We start from the raw sequence: 25,674 nt of genomic DNA on the forward strand, positions 1-25,674 counted from the left end.
ATGTAGAATTCAACATACAAAGGTTTTCAAATGTGGTTTTTTAAAAAGCTTTTTTCAATGAATATTTTCTAAAATCATGTTTTAGGCAAAATCAACAATGCAACTAGTTCGGCATATGAAGGGATACAAAGTTCTTTATAACAAACGAGAAAAAATTTTGTTATACATTTTGCATGAAAAGGGTCTAAAATATTTTTTTAACGTTCAGCAATAGAAGGACATATGTAGAATTCAAAATACAAAGGTTTTCGAATGTGGTTTTTTAAAAAGCTTTTTTCAATGAATATTTTCTAAAATCATGTTTTAGGCAAAATCCACAATGCAACTAGTTCGGCATATGAAGGGATACAAAGTTCTTTATAACAAACGAGAAAAATATTTGTTATACATTTTGCATGAAAAGGGTCTAAAATATTTTTTTAACGTTCAGCACTAGGACTAGAAGGACATATGTAGAATTCAACATACAAAGGTTTTCGAATGTGGTTTTTTAAAAAGCTTTTTTAAATGAATATTTTCTAAAATCATGTTTTAGGCAAAATCCACAATGCAACTAGTTCGGCATATGAAGGGATACAAAGTTCTTTATAACAAACGAGAAATATATGTGTTATACATTTTGCATGAAAAGGGTCTAAAATATTTTTTTAACGTTCAGCACTAGAAGAACATATGTAGAATTCAAAATACAAAGGTTTTCGAATGTGGTTTTTTAAAAAGCTTTTTTCAATGAATATTTTCTAAAATCATGTTTTAGGCAAAATCCACAATGCAACTAGTTCGGCATATGAAGGGATACAAAGTTCTATATAACAAACGAGAAAAATATTTGTTATACATTTTGCATGAAAAGGGTCTCAAATATTTTTTTAACGTTCAGCACTAGGACTAGAAGGACATATGTAGAATTCAAAATACAAAGGTTTTCGAATGTGGTTTTTTAAAAAGCTTTTTTCAATGAATATTTTCTAAAATCATGTTTTAGGCAAAATCCACAATGCAACTAGTTCGGCATATGACGGGATACAAAGTTCTTTATAACAAACGTGAAAAATATTTGTTATACATTTTGCATGAAAAGGGTCTAAAATATTTTTTTAACGTTCAGCACTAGGACTAGAAGGACATATGTAGAATTCAAAATACAAAGGTTTTCGAATGTGGTTTTTTAAAAAGCTTTTTTCAATGAATATTTTCTAAAATCATGTTTTAGGCAAAATCCACAATCCAACTAGTTCGGCATATGAAGGGATACAAAGTTCTTTATAACAAACGAGAAAAATATTTGTTATACATTTAGCATGAAAAGGGTCTAAAATATTTTTTTTACGTTCAGCACTAGGACAAATGTAGAATTCAACATACAAAGGTTTTCAAATGTGGTTTTTTAAAAAGCTTTTTTCAATGAATATTTTCTAAAATCATGTTTTAGGCAAAATCAACAATGCAACTAGTTCGGCATATGAAGGGATACAAAGTTCTTTATAACAAACGAGAAAAATATTTGTTATACATTTTGCATGAAAAGGGTCTAAAATATTTTTTTAACGTTCAGCAATAGAAGGACATATGTAGAATTCAAAATACAAAGGTTTTCGAATGTGGTTTTTTAAAAAGCTTTTTTCAATGAATATTTTCTAAAATCATGTTTTAGGCAAAATCCACAATGCAACTAGTTCGGCATATGAAGGGATACAAAGTTCTTTATAACAAACGAGAAAAATATTTGTTATACATTTTGCATGAAAAGGGTCTAAAATATTTTTTTAACGTTCAGCACTAGGACTAGAAGGACATATGTAGAATTCAACATACAAAGGTTTTCGAATGTGGTTTTTTAAAAAGCTTTTTTAAATGAATATTTTCTAAAATCATGTTTTAGGCAAAATCCACAATGCAACTAGTTCGGCCTATGAAGGGATACAAAGTTCTTTATAACAAACGAGAAATATATGTGTTATACATTTTGCATGAAAAGGGTCTAAAATATTTTTTTAACGTTCAGCACTAGAAGAACATATGTAGAATTCAAAATACAAAGGTTTTCGAATGTGGTTTTTTAAAAAGCTTTTTTCAATGAATATTTACTAAAATCATGTTTTAGGCAAAATCCACAATGCAACTAGTTCGGCATATGAAGGGATACAAAGTTCTATATAACAAACGAGAAAAATATTTGTTATACATTTTGCATGAAAAGGGTCTCAAATATTTTTTTAACGTTCAGCACTAGGACTAGAAGGACATATGTAGAATTCAAAATACAAAGGTTTTCGAATGTGGTTTTTTAAAAAGCTTTTTTCAATGAATATTTTCTAAAATCATGTTTTAGGCAAAATCCACAATGCAACTAGTTCGGCATATGACGGGATACAAAGTTCTTTATAACAAACGTGAAAAATATTTGTTATACATTTTGCATGAAAAGGGTCTAAAATATTTTTTTAACGTTCAGCACTAGGACTAGAAGGACATATGTAGAATTCAACATACAAAGGTTTTCGAATGTGGTTTTTTAAAAAGCTTTTTTCAATGAATATTTTCTAAAATCATGTTTTAGGCAAAATCCACAATGCAACTAGTTCGGCATATGACGGGATACAAAGTTCTTTATAACAAACGAGAAAAATATTTGTTATACATTTTGCATGAAAAGGGTCTAAAATATTTTTTTTACGTTCAGCACTAGGACAAATGTAGAATTCAACATACAAAGGTTTTCAAATGTGGTTTTTTAAAAAGCTTTTTTCAATGAATATTTTCTAAAATCATGTTTTAGGCAAAATCAACAATGCAACTAGTTCGGCATATGAAGGGATACAAAGTTCTTTATAACAAACGAGAAAAATTTTTGTTATACATTTTGCATGAAAAGGGTCTAAAATATTTTTTTAACGTTCAGCAATAGAAGGACATATGTAGAATTCAAAATACAAAGGTTTTCGAATGTGGTTTTTTAAAAAGCTTTTTTCAATGAATATTTTCTAAAATCATGTTTTAGGCAAAATCCACAATGCAACTAGTTCGGCATATGAAGGGATACAAAGTTCTTTATAACAAACGAGAAAAATATTTGTTATACATTTTGCATGAAAAGGGTCTAAAATATTTTTTTAACGTTCAGCACTAGGACTAGAAGGACATATGTAGAATTCAACATACAAAGGTTTTCGAATGTGGTTTTTTAAAAAGCTTTTTTAAATGAATATTTTCTAAAATCATGTTTTAGGCAAAATCCACAATGCAACTAGTTCGGCATATGACGGGATACAAAGTTCTTTATAACAAACGTGAAAAATATTTGTTATACATTTTGCATGAAAAGGGTCTAAAATATTTTTTTAACGTTCAGCACTAGGACTAGAAGGACATATGTAGAATTCAAAATACAAAGGTTTTCGAATGTGGTTTTTTAAAAAGCTTTTTTCAATGAATATTTTCTAAAATCATGTTTTAGGCAAAATCCACAATCCAACTAGTTCGGCATATGAAGGGATACAAAGTTCTTTATAACAAACGAGAAAAATATTTGTTATACATTTAGCATGAAAAGGGTCTAAAATATTTTTTTTACGTTCAGCACTAGGACAAATGTAGAATTCAACATACAAAGGTTTTCAAATGTGGTTTTTTAAAAAGCTTTTTTCAATGAATATTTTCTAAAATCATGTTTTAGGCAAAATCAACAATGCAACTAGTTCGGCATATGAAGGGATACAAAGTTCTTTATAACAAACGAGAAAAATATTTGTTATACATTTTGCATGAAAAGGGTCTAAAATATTTTTTTAACGTTCAGCAATAGAAGGACATATGTAGAATTCAAAATACAAAGGTTTTCGAATGTGGTTTTTTAAAAAGCTTTTTTCAATGAATATTTTCTAAAATCATGTTTTAGGCAAAATCCACAATGCAACTAGTTCGGCATATGAAGGGATACAAAGTTCTTTATAACAAACGAGAAAAATATTTGTTATACATTTTGCATGAAAAGGGTCTAAAATATTTTTTTAACGTTCAGCACTAGGACTAGAAGGACATATGTAGAATTCAACATACAAAGGTTTTCGAATGTGGTTTTTTAAAAAGCTTTTTTAAATGAATATTTTCTAAAATCATGTTTTAGGCAAAATCCACAATGCAACTAGTTCGGCATATGAAGGGATACAAAGTTCTTTATAACAAACGAGAAATATATGTGTTATACATTTTGCATGAAAAGGGTCTAAAATATTTTTTTAACGTTCAGCACTAGAAGAACATATGTAGAATTCTAAATACAAAGGTTTTCGAATGTGGTTTTTTAAAAAGCTTTTTTCAATTAATATTTTCTAAAATCATGTTTTAGGCAAAATCCACAATGCAACTAGTTCGGCATATGAAGGGATATAAAGTTCTATATAACAAACGAGAAAAATATTTGTTATACATTTTGCATGAAAAGGGTCTCAAATATTTTTTTAACGTTCAGCACTAGGACTAGAAGGACATATGTAGAATTCAAAATACAAAGGTTTTCGAATGTGGTTTTTTAAAAAGCTTTTTTCAATGAATATTTTCTAAAATCATGTTTTAGGCAAAATCCACAATGCAACTAGTTCGGCATATGACGGGATACAAAGTTCTTTATAACAAACGTGAAAAATATTTGTTATACATTTTGCATGAAAAGGGTCTAAAATATTTTTTTAACGTTCAGCACTAGGACTAGAAGGACATATGTAGAATTCAACATACAAAGGTTTTCGAATGTGGTTTTTTAAAAAGTTTTTTTCAATGAATATTTTCTAAAATCATGTTTTAGGCAAAATCCACAATGCAACTAGTTCGGCATATGACGGGATACAAAGTTCTTTATAACAAACGAGAAAAATATTTGTTATACATTTTGCATGAAAAGGGTCTAAAATATTTTTTTTACGTTCAGCACTAGGACTAGAAGGACATATGTAGAATTCAAAATACAAAGGTTTTCGAATGTGGTTTTTTAAAAAGCTTTTTTCAATGAATATTTTCTAAAATCATGTTTTAGGCAAAATCCACAATTCAACTAGTTCGGCATATGAAGGGATACAAAGTTCTTTATAACAAACGAGAAAAATATTTGTTATACATTTTGCATGAAAAGGGTCTCAAATATTTTTTTAACGTTCAGCACTAGGACTAGAAGGACATATGTAGAATTCAAAATACAAAGGTTTTCGAATGTGGTTTTTTAAAAAGCTTTTTTCAATGAATATTTTCTAAAATCATGTTTTAGGCAAAATCCACAATGCAACTAGTTCGGCATATGAAGGGATACAAAGTTCTATATAACAAACGAGAAAAATATTTGTTATACATTTTGCATAAAAGGGTCTAAAATATTTTTTTAACGTTCAGCACTAGGACTAGAAGGACATATGTAGAATTCAACATACAAAGGTTTTCGAATGTGGTTTTTTAAAAAGCTTTTTTCAATGAATATTTTCTAAAATCATGTTTTAGGCAAAATCCACAATTCAACTAGTTCGGCATATGAAGGGATACAAAGTTCTTTATAACAAACGTGAAAAATATTTGTTATACATTTTGCATGAAAAGGGTCTCAAATATTTTTTTAACGTTCAGCACTAGGACTAGAAGGACATATGTAGAATTCAAAATACAAAGGTTTTCGAATGTGGTTTTTTAAAAAGCTTTTTTCAATGAATATTTTCTAAAATCATGTTTTAGGCAAAATCCACAATGCAACTAGTTCGGCATATGACGGGATACAAAGTTCTTTATAACAAACGAGAAAAATATTTGTTATACATTTTGCATGAAAAGGGTCTAAAATATTTTTTTAACGTTCAGCACTAGGACTAGAAGGACATATGTAGAATTCAACATACAAAGGTTTTCGAATGTGGTTTTTTAAAAAGCTTTTTTCAATGAATATTTTCTAAAATCATGTTTTAGGCAAAATCCACAATTCAACTAGTTCGGCATATGAAGGGATACAAAGTTCTTTATAACAAACGAGAAAAATATTTGTTATACATTTTGCATGAAAAGGGTCTCAAATATTTTTTTAACGTTCAGCACTAGGACTAGAAGGACATATGTAGAATTCAAAATACAAAGGTTTTCGAATGTGGTTTTTTAAAAAGCTTTTTTCAATGAATATTTTCTAAAATCATGTTTTAGGCAAAATCCACAATGCAACTAGTTCGGCATATGAAGGGATACAAAGTTCTTTATAACAAAGGAGAAAAATATTTGTTATACATTTAGCATGAAAAGGGTCTAAAATATTTTTTTTACGTTCAGCAATAGGACAAATGTAGAATTCAACATACAAAGGTTTTCAAATGTGGTTTTTTAAAAAGCTTTTTTCAATGAATATTTTCTAAAATCATGTTTTAGGCAAAATCAACAATGCAACTAGTTCGGCATATGAAGGGATACAAAGTTCTTTATAACAAACGAGAAAAATATTTGTTATACATTTTGCATGAAAAGGGTCTAAAATATTTTTTTAACGTTCAGCAATAGAAGGACATATGTAGAATTCAAAATACAAAGGTTTTCGAATGTGGTTTTTTAAAAAGCTTTTTTCAATGAATATTTTCTAAAATCATGTTTTAGGCAAAATCCACAATGCAACTAGTTCGGCATATGAAGGGATACAAAGTTCTATATAACAAACGAGAAAAATATTTGTTATACATTTTGCATGAAAAGGGTCTAAAATATTTTTTTAACGTTCAGCACTAGGACTAGAAGGACATATGTAGAATTCAACATACAAAGGTTTTCGAATGTGGTTTTTTAAAAAGCTTTTTTCAATGAATATTTTCTAAAATCATGTTTTAGGCAAAATCCACAATTCAACTAGTTCGGCATATGAAGGGATACAAAGTTCTTTATAACAAACGAGAAAAATATTTGTTATACATTTTGCATGAAAAGGGTCTCAAATATTTTTTTTACGTTCAGCACTAGGACTAGAAGGACATATGTAGAATTCAAAATACAAAGGTTTTCGAATGTGGTTTTTTAAAAAGCTTTTTTCAATGAATATTTTCTAAAATCATGTTTTAGGCAAAATCCACAATGCAACTAGATCGGCATATGACGGGATACAAAGTTCTTTATAACAAACGAGAAAAATATTTGTTATACATTTTGCATGAAAAGGGTCTAAAATATTTTTTTAACGTTCAGCACTAGGACTAGAAGGACATATGTAGAATTCAACATACAAAGGTTTTCGAATGTGGTTTTTTAAAAAGCTTTTTTCAATGAATATTTTCTAAAATCATGTTTTAGGCAAAATCCACAATTCAACTAGTTCGGCATATGAAGGGATACAAAGTTCTTTATAACAAACGAGAAAAATATTTGTTATACATTTTGCATGAAAAGGGTCTCAAATATTTTTTTAACGTTCAGCACTAGGACTAGAAGGACATATGTAGAATTCAAAATACAAAGGTTTTCGAATGTGGTTTTTTAAAAAGCTTTTTTCAATGAATATTTTCTAAAATCATGTTTTAGGCAAAATCCACAATGCAACTAGTTCGGCATATGACGGGATACAAAGTTCTTTATAACAAACGTGAAAAATATTTGTTATACATTTTGCATGAAAAGGGTCTAAAATATTTTTTTAACGTCCAGCACTAGGACTAGAAGGACATATGTAGAATTCAACATACAAAGGTTTTCGAATGTGGTTTTTTAAAAAGCTTTTTTCAATGAATATTTTCTAAAATCATGTTTTAGGCAAAATCCACAATGCAACTAGTTCGGCATATGACGGGATACAAAGTTCTTTATAACAAACGAGAAAAATATTTGTTATACATTTTGCATGAAAAGGGTCTAAAATATTTTTTTAACGTTCAGCACTAGGACTAGAAGGACATATGTAGAATTCAACATACAAAGGTTTTCGAATGTGGTTTTTTAAAAAGCTTTTTTCAATGAATATTTTCTAAAATCATGTTTTAGGCAAAATCCACAATTCAACTAGTTCGGCATATGAAGGGATACAAAGTTCTTTATAACAAACGAGAAAAATATTTGTTATACATTTTGCATGAAAAGGGTCTCAAATATTTTTTTAACGTTCAGCACTAGGACTAGAAGGACATATGTAGAATTCAAAATACAAAGGTTTTCGAATGTGGTTTTTTAAAAAGCTTTTTTCAATGAATATTTTCTAAAATCATGTTTTAGGCAAAATCCACAATGCAACTAGTTCGGCATATGAAGGGATACAAAGTTCTTTATAACAAACGAGAAAAATATTTGTTATACATTTAGCATGAAAAGGGTCTAAAATATTTTTTTTACGTTCAGCACTAGGACAAATGTAGAATTCAACATACAAAGGTTTTCAAATGTGGTTTTTTAAAAAGCTTTTTTCAATGAATATTTTCTAAAATCATGTTTTAGGCAAAATCAACAATGCAACTAGTTCGGCATATGAAGGGATACAAAGTTCTTTATAACAAACGAGAAAAATATTTGTTATACATTTTGCATGAAAAGGGTCTAAAATATTTTTTTAACGTTCAGCAATAGAAGGACATATGTAGAATTCAAAATACAAAGGTTTTCGAATGTGGTTTTTTAAAAAGCTTTTTTCAATGAATATTTTCTAAAATCATGTTTTAGGCAAAATCCACAATGCAACTAGTTCGGCATATGAAGGGATACAAAGTTCTTTATAACAAACGAGAAATATATGTGTTATACATTTTGCATGAAAAGGGTCTAAAATATTTTTTTAACGTTCAGCACTAGGACTAGAAGGACATATGTAGAATTCAACATACAAAGGTTTTCGAATGTGGTTTTTTAAAAAGCTTTTTTAAATGAATATTTTCTAAAATCATGTTTTAGGCAAAATCCACAATGCAACTAGTTCGGCATATGAAGGGATACAAAGTTCTTTATAACAAACGAGAAATATATGTGTTATACATTTTGCATGAAAAGGGTCTAAAATATTTTTTTAACGTTCAGCACTAGAAGAACTTATGTAGAATTCAAAATACAAAGGTTTTCGAATGTGGTTTTTTAAAAAGCTTTTTTCAATGAATATTATCTAAAATCATGTTTTAGGCAAAATCCACAATGCAACTAGTTCGGCATATGAAGGGATACAAAGTTCTATATAACAAACGAGAAAAATATTTGTTATACATTTTGCATGAAAAGGGTCTAAAATATTTTTTTAACGTTCAGCACTAGGACTAGAAGGACATATGTAGAATTCAACATACAAAGGTTTTCGAATGTGGTTTTTTAAAAAGCTTTTTTCAATGAATATTTTCTAAAATCATGTTTTAGGCAAAATCCACAATTCAACTAGTTCGGCATATGAAGGGATACAAAGTTCTTTATAACAAACGAGAAAAATATTTGTTATACATTTTGCATGAAAAGGGTCTCAAATATTTTTTTAACGTTCAGCACTAGGACTAGAAGGACATATGTAGAATTCAAAATACAAAGGTTTTCGAATGTGGTTTTTTAAAAAGCTTTTTTCAATGAATATTTTCTAAAATCATGTTTTAGGCAAAATCCACAATGCAACTAGTTCGGCATATGACGGGATACAAAGTTCTTTATAACAAACGTGAAAAATATTTGTTATACATTTTGCATGAAAAGGGTCTAAAATATTTTTTTAACGTTCAGCACTAGGACTAGAAGGACATATGTAGAATTCAACATACAAAGGTTTTCGAATGTGTTTTTTTAAAAAGCTTTTTTAAATGAATATTTTCTAAAATCATGTTTTAGGCAAAATCCACAATGCAACTAGTTCGGCATATGACGGGATACAAAGTTCTTTATAACAAACGAGAAAAATATTTGTTATACATTTTGCATGAAAAGGGTCTAAAATATTTTTTTAACGTTCAGCACTAGGACTAGAAGGACATATGTAGAATTCAAAATACAAAGGTTTTCGAATGTGGTTTTTAAAAAAGCTTTTTTCAATGAATATTTTCTAAAATCATGTTTTAGGCAAAATCCACAATGCAACTAGTTCGGCATATGAAGGGATACAAAGTTCATTATAACAAACGCGAAAAATATTTGTTATACATTTTGCATGAAAAGGGTCTATAATATTTTTTTAACTTTCAGCACTAGGACAAATGTAGAATTCAACATACAAAGGTTTTCAAATGTGGTTTTTTAAAAAGCTTTTTTCAATGAATATTTTCTAAAATCATGTTTTAGGCAAAATCCACAATGCAACTAGTTCGGCATATGAAGGGATACAAAGTTCTTTATAACAAACGAGAAATATATGTGTTATACATTTTGCATGAAAAGGGTCTAAAATATTTTTTTAACGTTCAGCACTAGAAGAACATATGTAGAATTCAAAATACAAAAGTTTTCGAATGTGGTTTTTAAAAAAGCTTTTTTCAATGAATATTTTCTAAAATCATGTTTTAGGCAAAATCCACAATGCAACTAGTTCGGCATATGACGGGATACAAAGTTCTTTATAACAAACGAGAAAAATATTTGTTATACATTTTGCATGAAAAGGGTCTAAAATATTTTTTTAACGTTCAGCACTAGGACTAGAAGGACATATGTAGAATTCAAAATACAAAGGTTTTCGAATGTGGTTTTTAAAAAAGCTTTTTTCAATGAATATTTTCTAAAATCATGTTTTAGGCAAAATCCACAATGCAACTAGTTCGGCATATGAAGGGATACAAAGTTCATTACAACAAACGCGAAAAATATTTGTTATACATTTTGCATGAAAAGGGTCTATAATATTTTTTTAACTTTCAGCACTAGGACAAATGTAGAATTCACCATACAAAGGTTTTCAAATGTGGTTTTTTAAAAAGCTTTTTTCAATGAATATTTTCTAAAATCATGTTTTAGGCAAAATCCACAATGCAACTAGTTCGGCATATGAAGGGATACAAAGTTCTTTATAACAAACGAGAAATATATGTGTTATACATTTTGCATGAAAAGGGTCTAAAATATTTTTTTAACGTTCAGCACTAGAAGAACATATGTAGAATTCAAAATACAAAAGTTTTCGAATGTGGTTTTTAAAAAAGCTTTTTTCAATGAATATTTTCTAAAATCATGTTTTAGGCAAAATCCACAATGCAACTAGTTCGGCATATGACGGGATACAAAGTTCTTTATAACAAACGAGAAAAATATTTGTTATACATTTTGCATGAAAAGGGTCTAAAATATTTTTTTAACGTTCAGCACTAGGACTAGAAGGACATATGTAGAATTCAAAATACAAAGGTTTTCGAATGTGGTTTTTTAAAAAGCTTTTTTCAATGAATATTTTCTAAAATCATGTTTTAGGCAAAATCCACAATGCAACTAGTTCGGCATATGAAGGGATACAAAGTTCTTTATAACAAACGAGAAAAATATTTGTTATACATTTTGCATGAAAAGGGTCTAAAATATTTTTTTAACTTTCAGCACTAGGACAAATGTAGAATTCAACATACAAAGGTTTTCAAATGTGGTTTTTTAAAAAGCTTTTTTCAATGAATATTTTCTAAAATCATGTTTTTTAAGCAAAATCCACAATGCAACTAGTTCGGCATATGAAGGGATACAAAGTTCTTTATAACAAACGAGAAATATATGTGTTATACATTTTGCATGAAAAGGGTCTAAAATATTTTTTTAACGTTCAGCACTAGAAGAACATATGTAGAATTCAAAATACAAAGGTTTTCGAATGTGGTTTTTTAAAAAGCTTTTTTCAATGAATATTTTCTAAAATCATGTTTTAGGCAAAATCCACAATGCAACTAGTTCGGCATATGACGGGATACAAAGTTCTTTATAACAAACGAGAAAAATATTTGTTATACATTTTGCATGAAAAGGGTCTAAAATATTTTTTTAACGTTCAGCACTAGGACTAGAAGGACATATGTAGAATTCAAAATACAAAGGTTTTCGAATGTGGTTTTTTAAAAAGCTTTTTTCAATGAATATTTTCTAAAATCATGTTTTAGGCAAAATCCACAATGCAACTAGTTCGGCATATGAAGGGATACAAAGTTCTTTATAACAAACGAGAAAAATATTTGTTATACATTTTGCATGAAAAGGGTCTAAAATATTTTTTTAACGTTCAGCACTAGGACAAATGTAGAATTCAACATACAAAGGTTTTCATATGTGGTTTTTTAAAAAGCTTTTTTCAATGAATATTTTCTAAAATCATGTTTTAGGCAAAATCCACAATGCAACTAGTTCGGCATATGACGGGATACAAAGTTCTTTATAACAAACGTGAAACATTTTTGTTATACATTTTGCATGAAAAGGGTCTAAAATATTTTTTTAACGTTCAGCACTAGGACTAGAAGGACATATGTAGAATTCAACATACAAAGGTTTTCGAATGTGGTTTTTTAAAAAGCTTTTTTAAATGAATATTTTCTAAAATCATGTTTTAGGCAAAATCCACAATGCAACTAGTTCGGCATATGAAGGGATACAAAGTTCTTTATAACAAACGAGAAATATATGTGTTATACATTTTGCATGAAAAGGGTCTAAAATATTTTTTTAACGTTCAGCACTAGAAGAACATATGTAGAATTCAAAATACAAAGGTTTTCGAATGTGGTTTTTTAAAAAGCTTTTTTCAATGAATATTTTCTAAAATCATGTTTTAGGCAAAATCCACAATGCAACTAGTTCGGCATATGACGGGATACAAAGTTCTTTATAACAAACGAGAAAAATATTTGTTATACATTTTGCATGAAAAGGGTCTAAAATATTTTTTTAACGTTCAGCAATAGAAGGACATATGTAGAATTCAAAATACAAAGGTTTTCGAATGTGGTTTTTTAAAAAGCTTTTTTCAATGAATATTTTCTAAAATCATGTTTTAGGCAAAATCCACAATGCAACTAGTTCGGCATATGAAGGGATACAAAGTTCTATATAACAAACGAGAAAAATATTTGTTATACATTTTGCATGAAAAGGGTCTAAAATATTTTTTTAACGTTCAGCACTAGGACTAGAAGGACATATGTAGAATTCAACATACAAAGGTTTTCGAATGTGGTTTTTTAAAAAGCTTTTTTCAATGAATATTTTCTAAAATCATGTTTTAGGCAAAATCCACAATTCAACTAGTTCGGCATATGAAGGGATACAAAGTTCTTTATAACAAACGAGAAAAATATTTGTTATACATTTTGCATGAAAAGGGTCTCAAATATTTTTTTTACGTTCAGCACTAGGACTAGAAGGACATATGTAGAATTCAAAATACAAAGGTTTTCGAATGTGGTTTTTTAAAAAGCTTTTTTCAATGAATATTTTCTAAAATCATGTTTTAGGCAAAATCCACAATGCAACTAGTTCGGCATATGACGGGATACAAAGTTCTTTATAACAAACGAGAAAAATATTTGTTATACATTTTGCATGAAAAGGGTCTAAAATATTTTTTTAACGTTCAGCACTAGGACTAGAAGGACATATGTAGAATTCAACATACAAAGGTTTTCGAATGTGTTTTTTTAAAAAGCTTTTTTCAATGAATATTTTCTAAAATCATGTTTTAGGCAAAATCCACAATTCAACTAGTTCAGCATATGAAGGGATACAAAGTTCTTTATAACAAACGAGAAAAATATTTGTTATACATTTTGCATGAAAAGGGTCTCAAATATTTTTTTAACGTTCAGCACTAGGACTAGAAGGACATATGTAGAATTCAAAATACAAAGGTTTTCGAATGTGGTTTTTTAAAAAGCTTTTTTCAATGAATATTTTCTAAAATCATGTTTTAGGCAAAATCCACAATGCAACTAGTTCGGCATATGACGGGATACAAAGTTCTTTATAACAAACGTGAAAAATATTTGTTATACATTTTGCATGAAAAGGGTCTAAAATATTTTTTTAACGTCCAGCACTAGGACTAGAAGGACATATGTAGAATTCAACATACAAAGGTTTTCGAATGTGGTTTTTTAAAAAGCTTTTTTCAATGAATATTTTCTAAAATCATGTTTTAGGCAAAATCCACAATGCAACTAGTTCGGCATATGACGGGATACAAAGTTCTTTATAACAAACAAGAAAAATATTTGTTATACATTTTGCATGAAAAGGGTCTAAAATATTTTTTTAACGTTCAGCACTAGGACTAGAAGGACATATGTAGAATTCAACATACAAAGGTTTTCGAATGTGGTTTTTTAAAAAGCTTTTTTCAATGAATATTTTCTAAAATCATGTTTTAGGCAAAATCCACAATTCAACTAGTTCGGCATATGAAGGGATACAAAGTTCTTTATAACAAACGAGAAAAATATTTGTTATACATTTTGCATGAAAAGGGTCTCAAATATTTTTTTAACGTTCAGCACTAGGACTAGAAGGACATATGTAGAATTCAAAATACAAAGGTTTTCGAATGTGGTTTTTTAAAAAGCTTTTTTCAATGAATATTTTCTAAAATCATGTTTTAGGCAAAATCCACAATGCAACTAGTTCGGCATATGAAGGGATACAAAGTACTTTATAACAAACGAGAATAATATTTGTTATACATTTAGCATGAAAAGGGTCTAAAATATTTTTTTTACGTTCAGCACTAGGACAAATGTAGAATTCAACATACAAAGGTTTTCAAATGTGGTTTTTTAAAAAGCTTTTTTCAATGAATATTTTCTAAAATCATGTTTTAGGCAAAATCAACAATGCAACTAGTTCGGCATATGAAGGGATACAAAGTTCTTTATAACAAACGAGAAAAATATTTGTTATACATTTTGCATGAAAAGGGTCTAAAATATTTTTTTAACGTTCAGCAATAGAAGGACATATGTAGAATTCAAAATACAAAGGTTTTCGAATGTGGTTTTTTAAAAAGCTTTTTTCAATGAATATTTTCTAAAATCATGTTTTAGGCAAAATCCACAATGCAACTAGTTCGGCATATGAAGGGATACAAAGTTCTTTATAACAAACGAGAAATATATGTGTTATACATTTTGCATGAAAAGGGTCTAAAATATTTTTTTAACGTTCAGCACTAGGACTAGAAGGACATATGTAGAATTCAACATACAAAGGTTTTCGAATGTGGTTTTTTAAAAAGCTTTTTTAAATGAATATTTTCTAAAATCATGTTTTAGGCAAAATCCACAATGCAACTAGTTCGGCATATGAAGGGATACAAAGTTCTTTATAACAAACGAGAAATATATGTGTTATACATTTTGCATGAAAAGGGTCTAAAATATTTTTTTAACGTTCAGCACTAGAAGAACTTATGTAGAATTCAAAATACAAAGGTTTTCGAATGTGGTTTTTTAAAAAGCTTTTTTCAATGAATATTATCTAAAATCATGTTTTAGGCAAAATCCACAATGCAACTAGTTCGGCATATGAAGGGATACAAAGTTCTATATAACAAACGAGAAAAATATTTGTTATACATTTTGCATGAAAAGGGTCTAAAATATTTTTTTAACGTTCAGCACTAGGACTAGAAGGACATATGTAGAATTCAACATACAAAGGTTTTCGAATGTGGTTTTTTAAAAAGCTTTTTTCAATGAATATTTTCTAAAATCATGTTTTAGGCAAAATCCACAATTCAACTAGTTCGGCATATGAAGGGATACAAAGTTCTTTATAACAAACGAGAAAAATATTTGTTATACATTTTGCATGAAAAGGGTCTCAAATATTTTTTTTACGTTCAGCACTAGGACTAGAAGGACATATGTAGAATTCAAAATACAAAGGTTTTCGAATGTGGTTTTTTAAAAAGCTTTTTTCAATGAATATTTTCTAAAATCATGTTTTAGGCAAAATCCACAATGCAACTAGTTCGGCATATGACGGGATACAAAGTTCTTTATAACAAACGAGAAAAATATTTGTTATACATTTTGCATGAAAAGGGTCTAAAATATTTTTTTAACGTTCAGCACTAGGACTAGAAGGACATATGTAGAATTCAACATACAAAGGTTTTCGAATGTGTTTTTTTAAAAAGCTTTTTTCAATGAATATTTTCTAAAATCATGTTTTAGGCAAAATCCACAATTCAACTAGTTCAGCATATGAAGGGATACAAAGTTCTTTATAACAAACGAGAAAAATATTTGTTATACATTTTGCATGAAAAGGGTCTCAAATATTTTTTTAACGTTCAGCACTAGGACTAGAAGGACATATGTAGAATTCAAAATACAAAGGTTTTCGAATGTGGTTTTTTAAAAAGCTTTTTTCAATGAATATTTTCTAAAATCATGTTTTAGGCAAAATCCACAATGCAACTAGTTCGGCATATGACGGGATACAAAGTTCTTTATAACAAACGTGAAAAATATTTGTTATACATTTTGCATGAAAAGGGTCTAAAATATTTTTTTAACGTCCAGCACTAGGACTAGAAGGACATATGTAGAATTCAACATACAAAGGTTTTCGAATGTGGTTTTTTAAAAAGCTTTTTTCAATGAATATTTTCTAAAATCATGTTTTAGGCAAAATCCACAATGCAACTAGTTCGGCATATGACGGGATACAAAGTTCTTTATAACAAACAAGAAAAATATTTGTTATACATTTTGCATGAAAAGGGTCTAAAATATTTTTTTAACGTTCAGCACTAGGACTAGAAGGACATATGTAGAATTCAACATACAAAGGTTTTCGAATGTGGTTTTTTAAAAAGCTTTTTTCAATGAATATTTTCTAAAATCATGTTTTAGGCAAAATCCACAATTCAACTAGTTCGGCATATGAAGGGATACAAAGTTCTTTATAACAAACGAGAAAAATATTTGTTATACATTTTGCATGAAAAGGGTCTCAAATATTTTTTTAACGTTCAGCACTAGGACTAGAAGGACATATGTAGAATTCAAAATACAAAGGTTTTCGAATGTGGTTTTTTAAAAAGCTTTTTTCAATGAATATTTTCTAAAATCATGTTTTAGGCAAAATCCACAATGCAACTAGTTCGGCATATGAAGGGATACAAAGTACTTTATAACAAACGAGAATAATATTTGTTATACATTTAGCATGAAAAGGGTCTAAAATATTTTTTTTACGTTCAGCACTAGGACAAATGTAGAATTCAACATACAAAGGTTTTCAAATGTGGTTTTTTAAAAAGCTTTTTTCAATGAATATTTTCTAAAATCATGTTTTAGGCAAAATCAACAATGCAACTAGTTCGGCATATGAAGGGATACAAAGTTCTTTATAACAAACGAGAAAAATATTTGTTATACATTTTGCATGAAAAGGGTCTAAAATATTTTTTTAACGTTCAGCAATAGAAGGACATATGTAGAATTCAAAATACAAAGGTTTTCGAATGTGGTTTTTTAAAAAGCTTTTTTCAATGAATATTTTCTAAAATCATGTTTTAGGCAAAATCCACAATGCAACTAGTTCGGCATATGAAGGGATACAAAGTTCTTTATAACAAACGAGAAATATATGTGTTATACATTTTGCATGAAAAGGGTCTAAAATATTTTTTTAACGTTCAGCACTAGGACTAGAAGGACATATGTAGAATTCAACATACAAAGGTTTTCGAATGTGGTTTTTTAAAAAGCTTTTTTAAATGAATATTTTCTAAAATCATGTTTTAGGCAAAATCCACAATGCAACTAGTTCGGCATATGAAGGGATACAAAGTTCTTTATAACAAACGAGAAATATATGTGTTATACATTTTGCATGAAAAGGGTCTAAAATATTTTTTTAACGTTCAGCACTAGAAGAACTTATGTAGAATTCAAAATACAAAGGTTTTCGAATGTGGTTTTTTAAAAAGCTTTTTTCAATGAATATTATCTAAAATCATGTTTTAGGCAAAATCCACAATGCAACTAGTTCGGCATATGAAGGGATACAAAGTTCTATATAACAAACGAGAAAAATATTTGTTATACATTTTGCATGAAAAGGGTCTAAAATATTTTTTTAACGTTCAGCACTAGGACTAGAAGGACATATGTAGAATTCAACATACAAAGGTTTTCGAATGTGGTTTTTTAAAAAGCTTTTTTCAATGAATATTTTCTAAAATCATGTTTTAGGCAAAATCCACAATTCAACTAGTTCGGCATATGAAGGGATACAAAGTTCTTTATAACAAACGAGAAAAATATTTGTTATACATTTTGCATGAAAAGGGTCTCAAATATTTTTTTAACGTTCAGCACTAGGACTAGAAGGACATATGTAGAATTCAAAATACAAAGGTTTTCGAATGTGGTTTTTTAAAAAGCTTTTTTCAATGAATATTTTCTAAAATCATGTTTTAGGCAAAATCCACAATGCAACTAGTTCGGCATATGACGGGATACAAAGTTCTTTATAACAAACGTGAAAAATATTTGTTATACATTTTGCATGAAAAGGGTCTAAAATATTTTTTTAACGTTCAGCACTAGGACTAGAAGGACATATGTAGAATTCAACATACAAAGGTTTTCGAATGTGGTTTTTTAAAAAGCTTTTTTAAATGAATATTTTCTAAAATCATGTTTTAGGCAAAATCCACAATGCAACTAGTTCGGCATATGACGGGATACAAAGTTCTTTATAACAAACGAGAAAAATATTTGTTATACATTTTGCATGAAAAGGGTCTAAAATATTTTTTTAACGTTCAGCACTAGGACTAGAAGGACATATGTAGAATTCAAAATACAAAGGTTTTCGAATGTGGTTTTTAAAAAAGCTTTTTTCAATGAATATTTTCTAAAATCATTTTTTAGGCAAAATCCACAATGCAACTAGTTCGGCATATGAAGGGATACAAAGTTCATTATAACAAACGCGAAAAATATTTGTTATACATTTTGCATGAAAAGGGTCTATAATATTTTTTTAACTTTCAGCACTAGGACAAATGTAGAATTCAACATACAAAGGTTTTCAAATGTGGTTTTTTAAAAAGCTTTTTTCAATGAATATTTTCTAAAATCATGTTTTAGGCAAAATCCACAATGCAACTAGTTCGGCATATGAAGGGATACAAAGTTCTTTATAACAAACGAGAAATATATGTGTTATACATTTTGCATGAAAAGGGTCTAAAATATTTTTTTAACGTTCAGCACTAGAAGAACATATGTAGAATTCAAAATACAAAAGTTTTCGAATGTGGTTTTTAAAAAAGCTTTTTTCAATGAATATTTTCTAAAATCATGTTTTAGGCAAAATCCACAATGCAACTAGTTCGGCATATGACGGGATACAAAGTTCTTTATAACAAACGAGAAAAATATTTGTTATACATTTTGCATGAAAAGGGTCTAAAATATTTTTTTAACGTTCAGCACTAGGACTAGAAGGACATATGTAGAATTCAAAATACAAAGGTTTTCGAATGTGGTTTTTTAAAAAGCTTTTTTCAATGAATATTTTCTAAAATCATGTTTTAGGCAAAATCCACAATGCAACTAGTTCGGCATATGAAGGGATACAAAGTTCTTTATAACAAACGAGAAAAATATTTGTTATACATTTTGCATGAAAAGGGTCTAAAATATTTTTTTAACTTTCAGCACTAGGACAAATGTAGAATTCAACATACAAAGGTTTTCAAATGTGGTTTTTTAAAAAGCTTTTTTCAATGAATATTTTCTAAAATCATGTTTTAGGCAAAATCCACAATGCAACTAGTTCGGCATATGAAGGGATACAAAGTTCTTTATAACAAACGAGAAATATATGTGTTATACATTTTGCATGAAAAGGGTCTAAAATATTTTTTTAACGTTCAGCACTAGAAGAACATATGTAGAATTCAAAATACAAAGGTTTTCGAATGTGGTTTTTTAAAAAGCTTTTTTCAATGAATATTTTCTAAAATCATGTTTTAGGCAAAATCCACAATGCAACTAGTTCGGCATATGACGGGATACAAAGTTCTTTATAACAAACGAGAAAAATATTTGTTATACATTTTGCATGAAAAGGGTCTAAAATATTTTTTTAACGTTCAGCACTAGGACTAGAAGGACATATGTAGAATTCAAAATACAAAGGTTTTCGAATGTGGTTTTTTAAAAAGCTTTTTTCAATGAATATTTTCTAAAATCATGTTTTAGGCAAAATCCACAATGCAACTAGTTCGGCATATGAAGGGATACAAAGTTCTTTATAACAAACGAGAAAAATATTTGTTATACATTTTGCATGAAAAGGGTCTAAAATATTTTTTTAACGTTCAGCACTAGGACAAATGTAGAATTCAACATACAAAGGTTTTCATATGTGGTTTTTTAAAAAGCTTTTTTCAATGAATATTTTCTAAAATCATGTTTTAGGCAAAATCCACAATGCAACTAGTTCGGCATATGACGGGATACAAAGTTCTTTATAACAAACGTGAAACATTTTTGTTATACATTTTGCATGAAAAGGGTCTAAAATATTTTTTTAACGTTCAGCACTAGGACTAGAAGGACATATGTAGAATTCAACATACAAAGGTTTTCGAATGTGGTTTTTTAAAAAGCTTTTTTAAATGAATATTTTCTAAAATCATGTTTTAGGCAAAATCCACAATGCAACTAGTTCGGCATATGAAGGGATACAAAGTTCTTTATAACAAACGAGAAATATATGTGTTATACATTTTGCATGAAAAGGGTCTAAAATATTTTTTTAACGTTCAGCACTAGAAGAACATATGTAGAATTCAAAATACAAAGGTTTTCGAATGTGGTTTTTTAAAAAGCTTTTTTCAATGAATATTTTCTAAAATCATGTTTTAGGCAAAATCCACAATGCAACTAGTTCGGCATATGACGGGATACAAAGTTCTTTATAACAAACGAGAAAAATATTTGTTATACATTTTGCATGAAAAGGGTCTAAAATATTTTTTTAACGTTCAGCACTAGGACTAGAAGGACATATGTAGAATTCAAAATACAAAGGTTTTCGAATGTGTTTTTTTAAAAAGCTTTTTTCAATGAATATTTTCTAAAATCATGTTTTAGGCAAAATCCACAATGCAACTAGTTCGGCATATGAAGGGATACAAAGTTCATTATAACAAACGAGAAAAATATTTGTTATACATTTTGCATGAAAAGGGTCTAAAATATTTTTTTAACTTTCAGCACTAGGACAAATGTAGAATTCAACATACAAAGGTTTTCAAATGTGGTTTTTTAAAAAGCTTTTTTCAATGAATATTTTCTAAAATCATGTTTTAGGCAAAATCCACAATGCAACTAGTTCGGCATATGAAGGGATACAAAGTTCTTTATAACAAACGAGAAATATATGTGTTATACATTTTGCATGAAAAGGGTCTAAAATATTTTTTTAACGTTCAGCACTAGAAGAACATATGTAGAATTCAAAATACAAAGGTTTTCGAATGTGGTTTTTTAAAAAGCTTTTTTCAATGAATATTTTCTAAAATCATGTTTTAGGCAAAATCCACAATGCAACTAGTTCGGCATATGACGGGATACAAAGTTCTTTATAACAAACGAGAAAAATATTTGTTATACATTTTTCATGAAAAGGGTCTAAAATATTTTTTTAACGTTCAGCACTAGGACTAGAAGGACATATGTAGAATTCAAAATACAAAGGTTTTCGAATGTGGTTTTTTAAAAAGCTTTTTTCAATGAATATTTTCTAAAATCATGTTTTAGGCAAAATCCACAATGCAACTAGTTCGGCATATGAAGGGATACAAAGTTCATTATAACAAACGAGAAAAATATTTGTTATACATTTTGCATGAAAAGGGTCTAAAATATTTTTTTAACTTTCAGCACTAGGACATATGTAGAATTCAACATACAAAGGTTTTCAAATGTGGTTTTTTAAAAAGCTTTTTTCAATGAATATTTTCTAAAATCATGTTTTAGGCAAAATCCACAATGCAACTAGTTCGGCATATGAAGGGATACAAAGTTCTTTATAACAAACGAGAAAAATATTTGTTATACATTTTGCATGAAAAGGGTCTAAAATATTTTCTTAACGTTCAGCACTAGGACAAATGTAGAATTCAACATACAAAGGTTTTCAAATGTGGTTTTTTAAAAAGCTTTTTTCAATGAATATTTTCTAAAATCATGTTTTAGGCAAAATCCACAATGCAACTAGTTCGGCATATGACGGGATACAAAGTTCTTTATAACAAACAAGAAAAATATTTGTTATACATTTTGCATGAAAAGGGTCTAAAATAATTTTTTAACGTTCAGCACTAGGACTAGAAAGACATATGTAGAATTCAACATACAAAGGTTTTCGAATGTGGTTTTTTAAAAAGCTTATTTCAATGAATATTTTCTAAAATCATGTTTTAGGCAAAATCCACAATTCAACTAGTTCGGCATATGAAGGGATACAAAGTTCTTTATAACAAACGAGAAAAATATTTGTTATACATTTTGCATGAAAAGGGTCTCAAATATTTTTTTAACGTTCAGCACTAGGACTAGAAGGACATATGTAGAATTCAACATACAAAGGTTTTCGAATGTGGTTTTTTAAAAAGATTTTTTCAATGAATATTTTCTAAAATCATGTTTTAGGCAAAATCCACAATTCAACTAGTTCGGCATATGAAGGGATACAAAGTTCTTTATAACAAACGAGAAAAATATTTGTTATACATTTAGCATGAAAAGGGTCTAAAATATTTTTTTTACGTTCAGCACTAGGACAAATGTAGAATTCAACATACAAAGGTTTTCAAATGTGGTTTTTTAAAAAGCTTTTTTCAATGAATTTTTTCTAAAATCATGTTTTAGGCAAAATCAACAATGCAACTAGTTCGGCATATGAAGGGATACAAAGTTCTTTATAACAAACGAGAAAAATATTTGTTATACATTTTGCATGAAAAGGGTCTAAAATATTTTTTTAACGTTCAGCAATAGAAGGACATATGTAGAATTCAAAATACAAAGGTTTTCGAATGTGGTTTTTTAAAAAGCTTTTTTCAATGAATATTTTCTAAAATCATGTTTTAGGCAAAATCCACAATGCAACTAGTTCGGCATATGAAGGGATACAAAGTTCTTTATAACAAACGAGAAATATATGTGTTATACATTTTGCATGAAAAGGGTCTAAAATATTTTTTTAACGTTCAGCACTAGGACTAGAAGGACATATGTAGAATTCAACATACAAAGGTTTTCGAATGTGGTTTTTTAAAAAGCTTTTTTAAATGAATATTTTCTAAAATCATGTTTTAGGCAAAATCCACAATGCAACTAGTTCGGCATATGAAGGGATACAAAGTTCTTTATAACAAACGAGAAATATATGTGTCATACATTTTGCATGAAAAGGGTCTAAAATATTTTTTTAACGTTCAGCACTAGAAGAACTTATGTAGAATTCAAAATACAAAGGTTTTCGAATGTGGTTTTTTAAAAAGCTTTTTTCAATGAATATTTTCTAAAATCATGTTTTAGGCAAAATCCACAATGCAACTAGTTCGGCATATGAAGGGATACAAAGTTCTATATAACAAACGAGAAAAATATTTGTTATACATTTTGCATGAAAAGGGTCTAAAATATTTTTTTAACGTTCAGCACTAGGACTAGAAGGACATATGTAGAATTCAACATACAAAGGTTTTCGAATGTGGTTTTTTAAAAAGCTTTTTTCAATGAATATTTTCTAAAATCATGTTTTAGGCAAAATCCACAATTCAACTAGTTCGGCATATGAAGGGATACAAAGTTCTTTATAACAAACGAGAAAAATATTTGTTATACATTTTGCATGAAAAGGGTCTCAAATATTTTTTTAACGTTCAGCACTAGGACTAGAAGGACATATGTAGAATTCAAAATACAAAGGTTTTCGAATGTGGTTTTTTAAAAAGCTTTTTTCAATGAATATTTTCTAAAATCATGTTTTAGGCAAAATCCACAATGCAACTAGTTCGGCATATGACGGGATACAAAGTTCTTTATAACAAACGTGAAAAATATTTGTTATACATTTTGCATGAAAAGGGTCTAAAATATTTTTTTAACGTTCAGCACTAGGACTAGAAGGACATATGTAGAATTCAACATACAAAGGTTTTCGAATGTGGTTTTTTAAAAAGCTTTTTTAAATGAATATTTTCTAAAATCATGTTTTAGGCAAAATCCACAATGCAACTAGTTCGGCATATGACGGGATACAAAGTTCTTTATAACAAACGAGAAAAATATTTGTTATACATTTTGCATGAAAAGGGTCTAAAATATTTTTTTAACGTTCAGCACTAGGACTAGAAGGACATATGTAGAATTCAAAATACAAAGGTTTTCGAATGTGGTTTTTAAAAAAGCTTTTTTCAATGAATATTTTCTAAAATCATTTTTTAGGCAAAATCCACAATGCAACTAGTTCGGCATATGAAGGGATACAAAGTTCATTATAACAAACGCGAAAAATATTTGTTATACATTTTGCATGAAAAGGGTCTATAATATTTTTTTAACTTTCAGCACTAGGACAAATGTAGAATTCAACATACAAAGGTTTTCAAATGTGGTTTTTTAAAAAGCTTTTTTCAATGAATATTTTCTAAAATCATGTTTTAGGCAAAATCCACAATGCAACTAGTTCGGCATATGAAGGGATACAAAGTTCTTTATAACAAACGAGAAATATATGTGTTATACATTTTGCATGAAAAGGGTCTAAAATATTTTTTTAACGTTCAGCACTAGAAGAACATATGTAGAATTCAAAATACAAAAGTTTTCGAATGTGGTTTTTAAAAAAGCTTTTTTCAATGAATATTTTCTAAAATCATGTTTTAGGCAAAATCCACAATGCAACTAGTTCGGCATATGACGGGATACAAAGTTCTTTATAACAAACGAGAAAAATATTTGTTATACATTTTGCATGAAAAGGGTCTAAAATATTTTTTTAACGTTCAGCACTAGGACTAGAAGGACATATGTAGAATTCAAAATACAAAGGTTTTCGAATGTGGTTTTTTAAAAAGCTTTTTTCAATGAATATTTTCTAAAATCATGTTTTAGGCAAAATCCACAATGCAACTAGTTCGGCATATGAAGGGATACAAAGTTCTTTATAACAAACGAGAAAAATATTTGTTATACATTTTGCATGAAAAGGGTCTAAAATATTTTTTTAACTTTCAGCACTAGGACAAATGTAGAATTCAACATACAAAGGTTTTCAAATGTGGTTTTTTAAAAAGCTTTTTTCAATGAATATTTTCTAAAATCATGTTTTAGGCAAAATCCACAATGCAACTAGTTCGGCATATGAAGGGATACAAAGTTCTTTATAACAAACGAGAAATATATGTGTTATACATTTTGCATGAAAAGGGTCTAAAATATTTTTTTAACGTTCAGCACTAGAAGAACATATGTAGAATTCAAAATACAAAGGTTTTCGAATGTGGTTTTTTAAAAAGCTTTTTTCAATGAATATTTTCTAAAATCATGTTTTAGGCAAAATCCACAATGCAACTAGTTCGGCATATGACGGGATACAAAGTTCTTTATAACAAACGAGAAAAATATTTGTTATACATTTTGCATGAAAAGGGTCTAAAATATTTTTTTAACGTTCAGCACTAGGACTAGAAGGACATATGTAGAATTCAAAATACAAAGG

Source organism: Coregonus lavaretus, assembly GCF_964263955.1.
Source record: "Coregonus lavaretus genome assembly, chromosome: 2".
Lineage (NCBI taxonomy): Eukaryota > Metazoa > Chordata > Actinopteri > Salmoniformes > Salmonidae > Coregonus > Coregonus lavaretus.